This window comes from Tachypleus tridentatus, chromosome 1, assembly GCF_004210375.1.
Source record: "Tachypleus tridentatus isolate NWPU-2018 chromosome 1, ASM421037v1, whole genome shotgun sequence".
In the NCBI taxonomy this organism is placed as follows: Eukaryota; Metazoa; Arthropoda; class Merostomata; order Xiphosura; family Limulidae; genus Tachypleus; species Tachypleus tridentatus.
The window spans coordinates 84,760,012-84,778,688 of NC_134825.1; the positions used below are offsets into that span (position 1 = coordinate 84,760,012).

Here is an 18,677-nt window from a genome sequence, read left to right on the forward strand (position 1 = left end):
GTAGTTTTGACTTCTTCAGGTAACTCAATAAAGGATTAGAGTGGTAGATTATATATAATCTATTGCGTAGTTTTGTATTTACAAACAAGCAAACATTTAGTTTATTTCTGTTTATAAGTGTTAAAATTTTAACAAAATGTTTTGTACACGGTTTTTTATATAAGAACGAAAAAACAATACGGTTCACACATTTAACTATTTCGTTTTAACTACGAAAGTTTGAACAAAATATTTTGTGCAATACAAATAATGTTATTTGCTTTATTTAAGACATCATCTGTATTTTCATACAATTTATACAAATATTGCACCATCAACCTTCAACTTTATAACATAAAGGTTTCTGTTCACTTACATAATTAATGAAATACTCCACTTTATTGTTCAGGCCTATTTTAGTGACTCTCCTACAACTTTTGTTTACACTTCTATGTTATGCAAACATGGCTGACAGCCACATCCATTTGTTTATTTACACCCATACATAATATCTTTACAAATCCATTGATAAAACATAATTTAAAAACCGTCCATTATTGGCTTTATATTAGAGCCATATATATTATAGTAAATTGGTAACTACAGTTATTTCTTGAAAACATTATTTTATTAGATATTCATTGGCATTGTGCATGAAACCCATAGTTTATGCTTGATATTCATGGCAAAAGATTTTGTTTGAAAATCTAAGATCACACAATTTTAACTTAGTTTACAAACGATAAATACCGATTAAAAATATTTGTTTTTTTTATAGCAAAGCCACATCGAAAACCCTGATTTTAGCGTTGTAAATCCGAAGACTTATCGCTGTTTTATTAAGAGTAAAAACCTTGTATTTCTATAGTGCATTTAATGTAGAGAACACATATTATTTAATATAATTTCTTACAACATTGTATATTCACTAGACGTTAAGAAGTAAGTTTAATTAGTGATGAACGGACATGTGTCATTGAACTTTGTTTTTGAAGCTCAGAAAAATTAGTTTATTGGCTCCTTTACTTTGCAAAATATTTCAACTTCAAGTTTTAAAAAAATATATTCTATTATTATTTTTATTTAAGTCTAATACTAATATATATATATATATATATACTTGTACAATACGTTAATAATATATCATGATCTTTGTAGAAACATAAATATGATGCATAACATGATGCATTATATTTAACTATTATTACACGTTATCATTCACAGCCACAAATATTGCTAACTGAAGCTAATAATCAAGTGTTTGAAAGAGTTAAGTTTATTATCTCGTAAAAGAATGAATTAATTAATCCAGTTTCCTATTTAGGATAACAGACTTCATATTTTAGATAGAGAATTATGTCTTTAGATCAACTGTTCAAAATTATAGTTAACAGTTTATAGTAAAGTTGAAATTTAATAAAGGAATAATATTTACATAAGCCAATTTACCAAACAAATATAGAGAAACAGTTACATATTTAACTATAGGTACGTCACACCATTCACAGGCATATAGATCAACGATGATAGTGTTCGAGTAAAGATTATTGTGCTAACAACGTTTTTAGAAGAATAAGATAATATTGCAACCACAAGAAAGAATACCGAGATTTTCATTCCTGCAAGGTGCTAGTAAGATGTTTAGTTTGATTGATTTATTTTAGAGTGTAGAGCATTTCTGTTTGATAATAACTGTTTAATAATTACTTTAATTGTTTCTTTATGTAAGATGTCAGTGAATTAGGACTGAATACTAGAGCTAGCAATAACGAATTGGTCTCCATAGGGAAATTTAGATATATCTTGAGCAAAGGAGAAAGAATTTTTCACAGTAAGTTTGTTTTCATGTAGTGAGATTATGTACAGAGAATTTAGCGAGCTTCTAGTCGGAAGAACCAGGAGTAGGTAGAATAAGTCTGAGAGGTAAGCATTTTTTTGTATTTTCAGTAAGCTAAACATATGGTCGGGGCGAGAACCTAAGGAATAAAGTTTTGCAAAAGTGGTATCACAGATGAGTTAATAATTTTTAAAATATCTTAAAATCCGTTAAAATGTTTCCTCGTGCTTGAGAGCAAGTTTAAATCAATCATTATCATGCTTTAAACTTTGTTCTGTCGTTTAAAAATTCTTCCATTTTGAAGACATAATCACATCTGTTTAAAATGACAACACGGGATAACAACGACATATCAGCTACTGGCAAGTTCTTTTAAAGTAAAAAAACTCAAGTTGAAGTTACAGAAGAAGAAGAATATAGAGCCATCCTGAAACATCATTAATCTAAAATGTTTTTGGTATCATTATCCTTTCAGTACTTGCTATAACAGGCTAGTTTTATTATAATGAGTATTAAACTAATTAATTTAGTTTTGTGATTTAAAATATTATTATGAGAGAAACATTTTTCTTTTAGTTCTAGAGTTTATTGATATCAAAACAATCATAATCTGAAATGTGTTTTTAGAAAAACAATAATTTTATGATAGCTGTTATTGTTAGTGTGTCGTAAAGTTACAAGTATGGTACTTACAGCTTATATACAGGCGAGTATCATTAGTATTTCAGAATGTATTTATATAGATTAACTACTGCAGTATTTTTCACAACTTTTAAAAATTCCTTAACCATACATTAATTAATTTCAATGCTAGAGCTGATATAAAAATGTTTATATTCAACAGACGATGAGCACAATTTTTGGATCTTCTTATATACAGGTTTCGAGAGTGGAATGTTGATGGCGAACTAAACTGTGAATTCAATTTAAAACTGTGAGTACGTTATTAAAATAACGGTAGAATCTCACTATTCCATTAAAGTAGCCCACGAGTTGGCGGTGAATGGTATTAACGAGCAGTCTTCTTTTTCGTCCAGTGGTTTTTAGCCTTTTAGTGAGTGAGGACCCATTTGTTAACATTGATGACATTATGCGACCTGGTAGATACCTTTAGTACAATGCGTCAGCTCTTTTTATAAATTAATTGATTTGCTGTTATGAATACATATATTTCCCTTTCCAAAGAACTGCTATTGAAGTTTGGAATTTTGTATTAATATATTTAAAGGAGCTTCTTTTTAAAACTTTTCAATATTTACTGATCTCAAATAAATAATGAACAGTATAATGTGTATTTTTTATTGTGTATCTGAAAATAAATTTAAGGTTGGTAACCATGTTTATATATAAATGTGGCAAGAAAAGTGTTAAGAAAAAGAACATATTTTAAGAAACTCGACATTTCATTTACCTGATAAAAATAATGAAATTTTACATCGAATTTAGTTATATCACTTCTAAGCAAATGTCTATAATTAAGTGTGGTAAGTAATATTTGATACGTTGTTTGTTTGTTTGTTATTAAGCGCAAATCTATGCAAAGGGCTATCTGTGCTTTGCCCACCAAGGGTAGCGAAACTCAGTTTCTAGCGTTGTAAGTCTGTTGACATACGGGCCCGGCATAGCCAGGTTGTTAAGGTAATCTCAGAGTCGCAAGTTCGAATCCCCATCACATCAAACATGTTCACCCTTTCAGCCGTAGGGACGTTATAATGTGACTATTAATCCCACTATTCGTTGGTAAACGAGCAGCCCAAGAGTTGGCGGTGGGCGGTGATGACTAGTTGCCTTCACTCTAGTCTTACACTGCTAAATTAGGGACGGCTAGCGCAGATATCTCTTATGTAGCTTTGCGCGAAATTCGAAACAAACAAACCAAAATCGTCGACATACCGTTGTGCCACTGGGAAGCTTGATACAATCATTACATTAGTTAAAATGCGTGTTTATAGTAGTTGTGTTCTAATTAAAATTCATAACGTTGTTTCTCGACTAACGTTTTACATTTACTGTATTTTACAAGTATGTCACTAAAGTTGAAACCGCACTGCTTCAACACCTCATGTTTTACCTCATTTAACTGTCATTTATTAGAACATTAGATCATTATTCGTGACTTAATATTACGTTCACAATAATTTTCATTATTAACTACTTCGCATACCAACGGTGTACATGGGAAGATAATGGTTAATAAATTTGTCATCAACCTTAGCTAATGATATGCAGTCTTAAAACTTAAAGCATGCATGAACATAATATAATGATTCAACATATAAATAGTAGACAGGAGTAGGAATTATTGGTTCATATTTTAATATGATTCAAAAGAAGTATTTAAACATTGCTTCAAACACAAATTACTGAGATCTTAGATAAATAAAATGTGTAATATCTTTATTTTTCCATTGTTTTAACCTACACTTTGTAGCTCTTTCGGCTGGCAGTTTAAAGTGTTATTTTTTTATTTATCTTAACGGAAAAGATAAAACGTGTATTACATCACACAGTTTTAACTTCATAGTGTTGTAAAGGAAATAATTCAGTGGCATCGATAACTTAAACGCACTTAACTTAATAGATTACTGAAATTTACGATAGTGAATACATAATGTTCTATTACCTCCTACTACCGCCTTTTTAAAGGGAGGAATAGAAATATATGGCTACTAACAATAAGTTACTTATACACATTTTTTTACCGTCAGTATATCATAAGGTTATCTAAGTAAATTTACGTAATTAATCTGTTGAAAGAATATTTCTCCATATACCTTTGGTACACTTGTTCTTACGATTGTCTTTCTAATATAGCAGTTACATCATCTACATATAATGTCAAGCCAAAGACACTATACAAAGAAATTACGGGTTATTTCAGCTTATGAGATTTTAGCTATAACAAAACAAAATTAATATTTTAATATCAGTTGTCTGGTGTTATAATTTGGAACCAAATCAGGCATCTGATGATCTATCATATGATCTAAAATGTAAATAGTTAATTGGTGTACAGAAGTACATAAACGTATGGCACGAGTGGCTTTAGACTTTCGTAGTTAATAATTTTCCACTACAGTATGACCATCTTAAACACAAGGTCAGACTGACACAAATGATACATGCTTAAAACCAGAGAATAGAAAAATTCTCCATGTTCGTTTGGATTAAAATCTAATAGGTGGATAGGTCACTAATTCGGCCAAAAAGTGTGTACATTATTTTACCATGATGAGAGGTAGCCATTATCATACAGAGTCAATTTCACCAGCATATAATAACACAGAAGGTTTTGGAAATGGATCATTACAATGTGTAGCACTCATGGTACCTTTTTCCAGATTGACGCAGTTGGTCTACCAGAGATTGAACCTGATCGCAATACACTTTTATCACTATGATATATCTCACGTTCTTGTAAGAAAGATGTTAAATCTGATCTCAGCATATCCATGTCTTCATTTGTCTGGCTGCATGAGAAGTGGGCCTTACCTGCAAAAAGAATATTGTTTCACGTTAGTTAAAACAAAGGTGTGCTATTGGTACGTTTTAGACGATCTGTTTTGTAGTAAGTATAAAACATTTTAATTGAATCCTGATATACAGACCACTCTCATGATATCTCTTAATAACCATTAATTGGCCATACACTGATACGGTAACCAGTTACAATTGCGAACATGTGATTTAGTCTCGAAACAGGTAATTCACAATTATAATTAGTCAGAATCGACAAAGGATGGTCTTTTGATCATTTCTTAAGTTCGTAATGATGGTCCATCTTGTCCAACTCAAATAACGGGATTTAATTTTAGTTCAAATATATCGCTTACAAATAGTGTATCAGGGTCTAAATATATCACGAACAGAAAATTACAGATATAGTACAGGGTTAATGTAACTTATAAAGTATAATAGAGTTTTAAATTAGCCCATATATTATATAAAATATTGAGCTTAAAATTAACTTACGTATTTCCTACAAACAGACTACCAAATGTGAAAATTAACGCTATTATTACCTGTATTTAAAGCGCAGAAATCTCTAGTAGACGCAGATATTAAAAAGAAACAAAGTTCGCTATTTATAACAAACTTACATATAGCATAAAATGAAATAGTACAGAGGTCTATATACATATAGCACAGCAATTACATAAATATAAACTACAGTAATTAGCTGAGACATTACGTATAATAATTCAAATTATTCTACTGCTGCTTATAAACATTATAACAGTGTTTACAATTAGGACAAATAATTAATATATATTCATTTTCTAGCAGAATTTAAAGTAATACAGATGCTGACGAAACAGAGCATTAATATCAAATGAGTGCGATAACAATAGCCTTGAGTTACATATCTACTTTAAAGTTAGTTAATGTAATTACTAAAAGGTGCACACTACATTCCATTTAATATGATAAACTTGCAGTTTCAGAATTTAGAAACTGTATAATTCCTGATAAGATTGTAGTAAATTAATTATGATCCATTAAAATATCTTCCCTTTTGAAATCTGAGCAAGATATGAGCTTATTAGATTATGCATAAATTATATTATCAATAAACGAAAATAATGTTAAGAAATAATTAATTTGTTCAGATTGTTTTACCCATTCCATGAACAAAGTTGCTCACACACCTCAGTTATTGAGGGGAATATCATAGTAATCGCAGTTTCTCTCAAGTAATCCGTGACGACGAGAAAACCCACTTGTAGAGAAAATTATATATTTAAACACGGCTGATATGATATAGAAGGCACTAACAGAGGAGCGAACAACGTCTCGACCTTCTTTGGTCATCGTTAGGTTCACAAAGAAAGAAAGGGTTACTGACCGGTAGCTGACCACATGTTTGAAGGCGGTTGTGTAATTGAGTGTAGGAATGTAGTACCGGTCAGTAACCCTTTCTTTCTTTGTGAACCTAACGATGACCAAAGAAGGTCGAAACGTTGTTCGCTCCTCTATTAGTGCTTTCTCTACTCATACCAGCCGTTTTTAAATATATATGTTTCTCTCAAGGTTTGTTTGGAATTGAGCACAAACCTTCACAATGGGTATCAAAAAACGGTTTATAGCTTTGTAAACCTGTAGACATACCACTGTGGAATTTTCTCAAAAATTATGAACTGTACTTTTAACCAATTTTAACTTCACTTAACACTCCTACAAAAAGACGTTTCTAGTCCTGATTTCTCCAAGCCCGTTCCCCTGGCTGTGGTTTCGCTAGATAGTAGATAGGGACAGTGGGAATCTCGTTAATCCATTCATTAATGGATTTAAATGGCAATTTCATTTAAATACAAAATTATTAGCCTAATATTAATAACCTTTTAAGTTGCTCTGGGGCCTATTAGGCCCCACTTTTCGTAGGAGTGTTAACTGCCACCTGTTTGAGATTTTTAAAAATTATCAAAAGCATAAAAGTTTTAATAGTTATTGTTTTACTTATTACCATGGAAATTTAGTTTTGTTATAAATGTACCTTTGATACGATGATGATACCATTGTTTAATATTTTCACTTTATAACACAAATTCTACTTCTTTACGTTTCTTAATGTTACCTTCATTGAATCTTATAAGTATAGGGTGTCAAAAAGGATGCGTGTTTCTCAACACCTTTAATTACAGCTACTTCCACTACATCGCCCTCTCTGTTTGATAGAGAAAGTAAAACAAAAAACTTTTATATCAGTACTCAGTATTTTCGTACGGAAAAAACTGTAAATTTATTGTACTTTTTCTAATAATGAAAAATATCGTTTCTCCCTCATTTAATACATCTTTGTATATACCAATGTTAGGTGTTTTTTAGTTTTGGTAATTTCAGGGAACAATAATATATTTCAAAACCTTTTTGAAAATAACTTAAGAACGAGCAAAAGGTATGAGTTTTTGCAAGAGGATGGCCAAAACCCTGGTTAGGATAACCTTACTGTCCCCACTTCTCAGTCATTGCTCTAAAGCATGCTCTAATTAAAAAGACGTTGCTGGGGTTACAAGGACAAAAAAATTGGTAAAGGAAAGGCGTGTTATTTTCTTTAAATCAGATCTGGTTGTTAAAATTTCAAATTAATTTTTACCAAGCACTATAAACCTGGAATTCAAATAATGTTTTTCAAATTTTTCTTCTCACAGTAAGTACTGATATCTTGCACATAAACTTTTATAGCATAATCAGAGTTGACAATAGCTGTGAGAGTTTTCTTTATGTCGTTCTGTAGATTCGGTTTTGATTAAGATAAATCATTTGAGTTACTTAATACGTCTTAAACGTTTCCTCTTAATTTGTTCCCACCTTCAGTTTTAAACTATGTGGTTTACATATTTATGTATGTTATAGTTTAGAAAAATATTCGTTCTTCATAACTAAGTATGATTCATATATAGTACTGAAAAGATATAAAAATGAAACAGATATGATTTAACATATGTTTAAAACACTAGTAATAAAAGCTATGGATGCTGTATTCATACGAGAAAGTAAATGTAGTATGGACTTCGTTTTCCAGCTAATACAAATATGTATTAATACATAATTTATCCATTTATATTCCTCCTTGGTATTTTTTATCTAACTAAACAAGGCCTCAGTGAAACCAACATTTTATTCTTTTATAGATATCTAGAGAGGCATCTATGTGTGCTAACAAGAGCTAGCAGTGCTAACTCAAGTGTGAAAGAAAACAACACCCAGCATCGTAGTTGTTCAACAAACTCAGAATTGTTTGTCCTCGTGATAAGTTAAACGTTTTATAGCATTCAAGTAAAGCAACGTACTTAAATATATATTATTGCATATGTATGTATCCATACCCATTTATATGTGTAACTATAATTACTGACGTCAAGGCAATAAATTATGATATTTGTTTTCGCATGTGAAACTTGTTTCCTTTTATACTACCATTCAGTTGATGTTAAGTATAACATTATAAAATGTCAAAAATGTATTTGAATCAATCATAGAATGGCAAAAAAAGTTACAAAGCTCGCTCCAATCTCGATTCTATTTTCATGGTTCAAAGAAAAAAAATATTTTGGAAATAATATATCATTTACATTATGGGCATTCCTAGACACAAGGTCAGTGAAAATGACTTAAATAATACCTGAAAGTTTCGCATCTCTAGCAAGAACAGTCAAAGAAATTGCATCTCTTTGATCCACTACTCCTTTTTTGAGATTACACGAAATTCCAAAACAAACTGTTGTAGAAAAATATAAAACTATATTTTGAACATATCATTTGAAAACATATAAAGAACGCCATCTGGTTTTGCTCTTCCTCGATTTGAAATTTCTTTCTTTTTTCTGTATCTTTGTTAACCATAGAAACTACACCTAACGACTATAATACACCTTAGTAATAAAGAAATGTATTCGGTTTTTCAATGCCCTTAGTTTCTCAACGATAACCCTGATAGATTACAACACTACAATTTGAGGTTTTGTTTCCTTCATGACTTGTCTCAGATATGTTTTAATTATTTTGTTTTTGTTTTGTTATTAAGCACAAGGCTACATAAAGGGCTATCTGTGCTTTGCCTACCACGGCATGGCCAGGTGATTAGAGCGCTCTAAATGTTGCGGATTCGAATCCCCGTAACATCAAACATGCTCGTTCTTTCAGCCATGGCGTTGTTAAATGTTTGGCCAGTTCTACTATTTGTTGGTAAATGAGTAACCCAAGAGTTCGCGTTGGGTGGTGATGACCAGCTGTCTTCCCTCTAGTCTTACACTGCTAAATGAGAGATGGCCAGCGTAGAAAGTCCTTGTGTCGCTTTATGCAGAATTCAAGAAACAAACAAACACACTTTTTCTACTAGCACCAACGATGGTCAAAGTTAGCAGAATTATCAGTGCGAAAAAGACATTTGTCAACAACAACGTTAATCTGTTCTTCCCAAGCACTCCAAACCACGTTATATATGTAATTACTTTGGTCAGTCTCCGTAAGAGGTTTTACAATTATTCACATAGCTTCAGTATCTCAACATCTGATAATCTCAGTCGGAATTCCACATAGATTCTTGGCTTCATATCTGAAAGCAAACAGTGTATTACAGGAAACAGAACAGTGATCTGTGTCCATGTAGATGCCCAAACCACGGATCTGATGGCTGGGTCAACACACGAATAAGTTCATGCTGATGTTTTGTTGTGGATCAATAATATGTTCATCGTAACGTTGGTATGATTTATGACTGTTTGTTTGTTGGAAGATAAGTACAAATATACACAATAGACTATCTGTGCTTTTCTTCCCACCGTATGTATAGAAACCCAGGTGTTAGGGTTGTAAGCCCGCACCCATATCGCTGTATCACTGTGGAGGGCACTTTAATATGAAAATTGTGTTTTATGTATGAACGAGTTTGCTGTTCTTCTAAATGTTCGATTGATTTACATTTCATCTGCAAGCTTCCCTTCTAACAATGACTTCAAATCAAAGATGAGGCTCAGCATGGCCAGGTGGTTAAGGCATTTGACTCGTGATTCGAGGGTCGCGGGTTCGAATCCCCATCACACCAAACATGCTCACCCTTTCAGTCGTGGGCGCGTTATAATTTGATGATCAATCCCTCTATCCTTTGGTAAAAGAGTAGCCCAAGAGTTGGCGATGGGTAGTGATGACTAGCTGCCTTCCTTCTAGTCCTACACTGCTGAATTAGGGACGGCTAGCGCAGATAGCCCTCGTGTAGCTCTGCGCAAAATTCAGACCAAACGGAACCAAACAGTAAATATGTCACTACTATTACACAAGCCTTTTCACCTAATGAATTTTAAACATTCAGTTACCATCAAACCGATGTCGAAACAAAAGTTTTATGCTTCTAGTGTGCGCATAATACTTCCTTTTTGGTTTATTTTGCATTACGTCATATTTTTCAAGCGTGGAAGAAAAACCAAAGCTATTTTCGTCGGCCCGGCATGGCCAAGCGCGTTAAGGCGTGCGACTCGTAATCTGAGGGTCGCGGGCTCGCATCCCAATCGCGCCAAACATGCTCGCCCCTTCAGCCGTGGGGGCGTTATAATGTGATGGTCAATCCCTCTATTCGTTGGTAAAAGAGTAGCCCAAGAGTTGGCGGTGGGTGGTGATGACTAGCTGCCTTCCCTCTAGTCTTACACTGCTAAATTAGGGACGACTAGCACAGATAGCCCTCGCGTAGCTTTGTGCTAAATTAAAAAAACAAATAAACAAACAAAAGCTATTTTTGTTTGTATGAATTACGCAACTTAATTAATATACATTAACTGCAAACAAAATATACTGAGTTAATATTTTATATCTAATCATATTTTACTTTGAGAGACCACTTTAAATGTGTTAGCAATGAAATAAATTCCATGCATGAGTAAAACCGTGAAATATATATATTCGTTTAGCTTTATAGACTGTTACAAGTCCTTCGCAGGTATGATGTTTCCTATTGGTCTCTGGACTTCACCAAGTACCGCGAGTTGTTGACTAAGATCTAAAAGAGAAGTATTGAGGTGAGAACATTACAGTAAGAAAAACATTTCTTTGGATACGTATTCTAAAAAAAGTAGAATTATTTATTTATCGGAGTATTTGTGCTGTGTCCACTACAAGTGTCAAAACCCAGATTAGTGGTGTTATAAGTCCTCAAACACACCGCTGACCACTGAGGGCAAAGTAGTTAGTTATTACTTTCTAGTAATACAATTGTGCTAACAACTATCTAATAATTGGACTTAGGTAATCATATAGGTTAATAACCATGACAACGACCTCTAATTGTCTTAAGATTTTCTACACTAACAAATACTAAGTTCTTTTTCTATAATATTTAATTACGTTTGTTGCTATTTTAAATGATAATTCGTTTAAAGCCTTTCTTATTTTCGTATTTGTAATTTAATATTCGTTGTTGAGAGTTCTCCCAAGAAATAGACAATAATCATTATTGTATGAACTTAACTAATGAGTAGAAAAACAGTTTTTTTTTATTGCAATAAACTACTCCAAAAATAAAAGCGGTAAGATTTTGTACTAAACGTATTTTAAACCAATGTAAGCATAAGCTTACAGGATGGGAGGTTAAAGGGGGTAAAGCTCCCTTGAGATTAGCCCTTTCATGAAAATTATTTGCAAATGTCGTTGATAATCAAGCTACTATCACAAAATAAACTTTCAAAACCTCTTCAAGCTCTGTTTGGTGAATTGAATAACATTGAACCTTTTACCGCTGAATATTTACTTTTACAATTTTGAAACTGTCATGTCAGAAATGAGATCTCGGTTTGACGAGAATGACCAATGTGTGCACTTGGATGTTATATACCAAGCTGGAAGTTGCAGCTGTGCAACTATTGCTAATTTTTATGAACTTGATGTGGACATATTGAAGAGTGAGAATAAAAACACAAAACTTCACGAGTAAGAAACATTCCAGTTTTTCTCTAAAGTCTCCTACTGGGGCTTTTCAAAATATTTTCATAATAATGCTACCTGTGTTTTACACGGTTGTATAAACTGTGGCAGCGATACCAGCAACTACATGTTCCTCGGTAAGCACATCCAGTGGCTTACGTCTAGTGAAAGCGTGCTAACGTTCAACCATGGCTCAAGAAAGGTTATTTGTGCTTGCACTTACAAACACTGAGTGAAGTCGAGCAAATAAAACTCTATCAAATGATACGAACAAAACGATTGATAAATCTTGTTCAGGTAGCACAAACTTATTTAAATAAATAAGAGTAATCTCTAGTTGTACAAGAAACTGTTTTACGTGTTAGTACTTTTACATGATTATGACTTCTCTTTATACAGTTTGTTTTCTTTTATGTACGTAATGTTTAGTAAATGTAAAACAAAGATTTCGTTTAACAAAGCAAAAAATTACTCTTTACATCATCTTTTATAAACAAATATTTCGGGCAAACAAAGCTCAGTCCCACGAAGAAATCTCCCAAACGCTTATGAAAGGTAGAATTGGGCTAACTTTGCAATACGTTGCAAAGGAACTAATTATTTATTAAGTAGAATTAATTAATTATTTTCATTTACAATATATAGAGAGTTGAAGGCCAACGAAATTTCAGTATTAACACATTAAAAACGGTCAGAATTAGTGTTTTATTCAATCCGTTTGTCTGTAAAGATCACGTCTGGTGAAAACTGAACAAAACATATATTACCTAATGAGCATACAGCATGCCGTTATAATATTGTAGTTTGCATCTGATATTTTAAAACCATTCAGTTCTTTTTTCACGTGAAGTAATCAAATATTATGCAGTTATGATTACTGGAAGTTTCTATATACAACGTATAATAAAATTATTATTGTTTAATTCTCTTATTGAAACCTCTTTGTTGTTTATTTATAAATTATTATTTTATTCACAGTTTTATACAGGTTCTTTGTACAGATTCGAACAGTGGGATTTGCAGATATTCTAAATGTGAAATTACTAAGACAGAAAAACGAACACTCTCTAAACGATTAAAGTTTGATTTTAGCACCTGATAAAATAATTATTACAATTATTTTTGAAAAGGTATTGAGAAAATTGAAAAACAATTCTACGAAAAATAAAGTAAAATACGTTTTGTTAACATAGTTTTTAAAATTTTTAGTTTAGCTGTATTCTGATTTTATCGTATAAAAGAAAATCGGTCATTTAAAAAAAATTATGCAATTAAAGAGGAAAAAATGATCTTGTAATATTAAAATAGTAAAAATGTAATAATTTAATACTGGTAATGAATAGACGCTAACCATGTTATGTGATGAACTAAATTTGAAACTCTAAACTCTGATTCCACTAAAAAATAAATAATAATAACATAAAACAAACTAGGTCTTACAGAAGTATTATGAATGTCCAGTCAAATCAATAGTATCTGATATCGGTACTTAATAATTATGAACCTGCTGTATTTTATAATAGTTTTCTTAAGAGCTTCCCGAAAAATGAGTATACAGAAAGAATGACTTTAAGATATGTAAAGAGTTGTGAAGTTCGGTGACCAGATTTGTCAACTAGTTTTAACACTGTATATTAATGCTTCTCTGAGTGAGTTGGCCCGACATAGCTTGGTGGTTAGGTTGCTCGACTCGTAACCTGAGGTCGCGGGTTCAAATCCACATCACATCAAACATGCTTGCGCCTTCAGCCGTAGGAGCGTTATAAATGTAACGGTAAATCCCACTATTCATTGGTAAAAGAGAAACACCACAGTTGGGGGTAGGTGATGATGACTAGCTGATTTTTCTCTGGTCTTACAGTGCTAAATTAGGGACGGTTTTAGCACTTAGGCCTTGTGTAGCTTTAGGCAAAATTCAAAAAACAAGCAAACCTGAGGCTATTCACTTAACTTCCGATATTGTGTTTGAACATAAAGAATTAATATAAGGATTAACAAAATCAGTGTGTAAAGAATTGTTCATTTTTAACTGTTTTATATATATAAACTAAGCCATGGATTCAAAAACCTTCATGCCAACTTTGGTTTGTTTGTTTGTTTTGTTTGTTTTGGAATTTCGCACAAAGCTACTCGAGGGCTATCTGTGCTAGCCGTCCCTAATTTAGCAGTGTAAGACTAGAGGGAAGGCAGCTAGTCATCACCACCCACCGCCAACTCTTGGGCTACTCTTTTACCAACGAATAGTGGGATTGACCGTCACATTATACACCCCCACGGCTGGGAGGGCGAGCATGTTTAGCGCGACGCGGGCGCGAACCCGCGAACCTCGGATTACGAGTCGCACGCCTTACGCGCTTGGCCATGCCAGGCCTACCAACTTTGGTGAAGATCCATCAAAAGAAACTCAGGTAATGGCAAAAAAATGTAAAACAAGTACATGTCGACAAAAAATGCAAAACTGAAATTTTGTATGTATCTCTTCATGGACCCGATGAATCATCAAAACTAAATTTGATGGATATCCATCCACAATAAATGAAGTAGCAGTAAAAAAACGCTTATAAAATCCGCAGAAGTGAAAATTTGTATTCTACCTTACATGATAAAGATCCATCCAAAACCTGTGAAGTAGTTACATGGACATACAACAGGCAACAAATAATACTATCACTTTTATATAAATTCAATGATATGATTGTCAGACTCTAACGCTTTCATGCTGTTTATCGTTTTGTTTGCTTCCAGTGTGGTTGAAATTTCATTGTTTCTACAATTCTACAATACAAAACATTCAAAAAGTAGTATTATCAACTTCAACCAACAACAACCGTAGTATTTACTTACATTTATCTAGAAAATTGTTGTCAAGGTCGAGTGCTGAAAGGAGGCTTCAGTTTATTGTGTGGCTCTTGCAATAAAAATGATCTAAGAATCAAAAAAACTTTGTTTTAAGTGAGAGCAAAGTTGTCTTAAAAAATAATTTCTCATCAATTGATATATTTTTTTTCCTGGTGGATTTCTACCCCGGGAAGGGAGGATGTTGTGCAAAAAACTCGAGATATAAGCAACATCACATTCATTCAGAAAGTGACTGATGTTATTATTGGTTTTGAAACATTTATCATTAACGTGTTCTTTCACTCAGTTGTAGTATTTTCTAATGACTTATCCAATATGTTTCTGATTACACCTCGAACAGGTGAACTCATGTACCACTAGCAGGGCATTCAGATGATATTTTTCATTAAGATTGAATAAACATTTTAACCAAGAGTATGTTTTAAAGACATATTATAATCAAGCTTGTGAATATAACTCTTTAATATAATTTTTTTATTTTTAATAGTCTAGGAAATAATGCCTAAGTATGGTTTAATCTAAAGTAATATTTTTTCTGAAAATCTAACACAAACAATATTACTCGCCCCTGGTGATGGAAAAAGTAAGTTGGTTCTCAATGTAAATTATTTAATGAACTTAAAAATACAAATTGTCTTGGATTCTCGGTTTCGCAAACAGCCGTAACTCTGAGCTGCTTATACTGTTCATCTCGAAAAGTGATTGTTTAACATTTCATTTATAGCAAGAGTTACTCGACAACAACATATCATAGATCGACATTTTTATTATTTAAGTTACGTAACATTTGAAATGTGAATAATAGTGTGATTAAGTCCTAACAAATATAGTGTTGAATATCCTGCTTTGAAATAAAATTTGACACCAACATTATTCATGTCTGTTCTCCCGTCATTTCAGTAAGAAGTGAATGCTGAACTTTGCCTGCGTGCAGAGCTTTTCAAAGGGAAGACAGACAAACGTTCGGAGAAACACCAAGGTTCAGCATATATATAAGATAATAGTAAATTATTTAGATTTTAAGCTTTGTTTGGGTTATTTTACACAGGTATTACAGCGGAAAATAATCTACTTTAAACATTTGTTTAATGTTTTCAACTTCTGTTTTAAAAGGTTTCAATTTCTTGGTATTTTGAATGTTTTGCAAAATCATGACGAAATTTTCTTTAAAGATAGATGAAATGAATTTTCATATGTGAATAAAGTCCAGTTAAAATATGTTTACTACGTATCAGTGCTAATTATAGCCCGTTATATAAGATATGAGTATATCTATTTTCTATTTATCTTTAACAGTAAACTTTAACATTTCAAACCTGGAGAAATTCATTAACTGACTCAACAACTTGTAAGCAAAACAGATGTGTTATTAATATATCTTCTGTAATACACAGACTTAACACGATAAAGACAAGACTATAGCCAAACTTTATCATGGAATTATAGAAAAAGATTAGTAAGGCCAGAAGTCAGTCTGGAGTTTATAACCATTTCGTTAGTCTGTTCATACATATTACCGTTAAACATAAAATACAATTGTTTCGTCACAAAGATAAATGTTTAATTATGATCTGTACAATTTCAAGCTCGGCAAACACCAGGTTGGAACAACTTTGGTCTAATGGTGTATTTGCAAACAATGACACCATAACTAGAATAATAACACCATCATTAAATCGTGTTTTTAAGACATATTTGTAAACAATAACACGGCATCATAACTAGAACAATAAGCACCTTAATTAAGCCGTGTCTCTTTTAAGATATTGCAAATTCAAAATTATCTTTAACATAATATTCATTCTACACAAACCTTTTTAATAAACATAGTTCTTCAGAAACTATGAAAACTCTCCAGTGAAAACATTTGTTGATACACAAACGAAATTTTTAGATATATCTAGTTTACGAATCTATCTGTAGTGTCGGTTTAAAACACAAAAGTGAACATTCAGATCTCATCTTCAAGCCAACATGAACAGTTAAAATGAACTTGATGAAGCGTTAGACCTTTAGATTAACATTATTAACATTTTGAGAAGAATGCAACTCACTTACAAAGAAACTTTACCATCTAGCTTTTATTTACGATTATGTCAGCATGTTCTTTATTTTCAACTATGAATGTGTTCCACTTATTCAAAAACTGCTTTAAACTACTTCTAACTGTAGGCCAACGTATGCCATATATGATTTTACATATATTTATGCTTAGGTAACATATTTTAGTGCACTGACCTACTTATACACTAAAGACATGTGAAATCGATGTGACATAAATTATCAAAATGATTATTGTAATGTAACATTTAATCCATCAGTTTCACAAGCTATATCATGTTGTGCTCGGTTTTCTAGAGTGAAATGCTATTTCGCTGTTTTTCCACGTCAGTTCACATAAATTCTAATACCAAAATCTTAAAAACGCAGAGATAAAAACATCTTACAGTATTCAAGACCAATGAATTATGCAAATGGTTTTATACTGTCCAATTAAAAAAAAAGAAGACTTAGAATTCTGTAAAACATAGGCATCACTATTTTTATTCTTGGTGCGCTTTATGCTTACAAATACATACCATGTTTGGAAACACTTTGAATACATTTTCAACTCATGCATTCAAGAATTCATTCTCATGCTCATTCCTGTTTCAAGATATAGTTCCTCCCAGTGCTCGTCAACATAACAACAGAAGTTTCAAACAAAAACGACAGTATTTCAACACATCGCTTGTGTTTAATGCTGAAAAAAAAACAGAAAACTCTCTAATATCTTATTTAAACTGTTATGTACTTGAGAAAGATTTCTGAGGAGAGAAAAATTGTCTCCCAGTGGCACAGCAGTACATCTGCTGATTTACAACACTAAAAATCAGGCTTCGAGACCCGTGGTAATCAGAGCACACTAGCTCATTGTGAGGTTTTGGGCTTAAATATAAATAAACAAACAATAGAAATTAAAGAAAATTATGTGTGATTAATATTTCTTTATTTCTATCTCTATAAATTTGTTTCAAAGTTGTTTAGAAAAGTGATGTGTGCATATTAGTGTTATAATGAAATTTAAAGTCTAAGATTGGAAAGAAATAGACTTACTCAAACATAAAAGATTTTATTCCCATATAGAAGATTCCTGTTTGAAAACTTAAAATGGTAAACAGTTTCATTAACCCAAATTTAGCTTTTTGTATAAATAAGGGTTACAAACGATGTTAGTTTCTGTAACAGTTTATCAGTGGATTTATTTCTCATTCTTCATACACAGAACCCTTGGGTGAACCAAAACAGAGAACTTATTTGATAAGGTTTTCCATGGTTAGATAGACATATGGTGAATCGTCGATAACTTTGACGTAACAAATTCTTATAAAATTATGAATTAAGCTCTCGCTATTTTAAGGCAGTATAATATAAAAATAACACTGTCTTACACTCGAAGATATCGAACATGACACGTGTGTTCGACGATTTTTATCTTTTCTTTGACTAATTTCACCTTGTTCTACAGCCATCTGAAGTGACCCTAATGAGCCAATTTATAATAGCATTAAGGTGAGGTGAAACTTGATAAAGAAAACAAACGTTGTATAGA

At 32.1% G+C, this 18,677-nt stretch overlaps 1 long non-coding RNA gene across 1 annotated transcript; it reads left to right on the plus strand.

Annotated features, from left to right (window-relative positions):
* Positions 1-1,170: 1,170 nt before the first annotated feature.
* On the plus strand, positions 1,171-3,104 carry LOC143251919 (uncharacterized). Its single transcript, XR_013028745.1, has 2 exons — positions 1,171-1,902; positions 2,697-3,104. It is a non-coding gene; the product is annotated as an uncharacterized LOC143251919 (long non-coding RNA).
* The last annotated feature ends 15,573 nt before the right edge of the window (positions 3,105-18,677 follow it).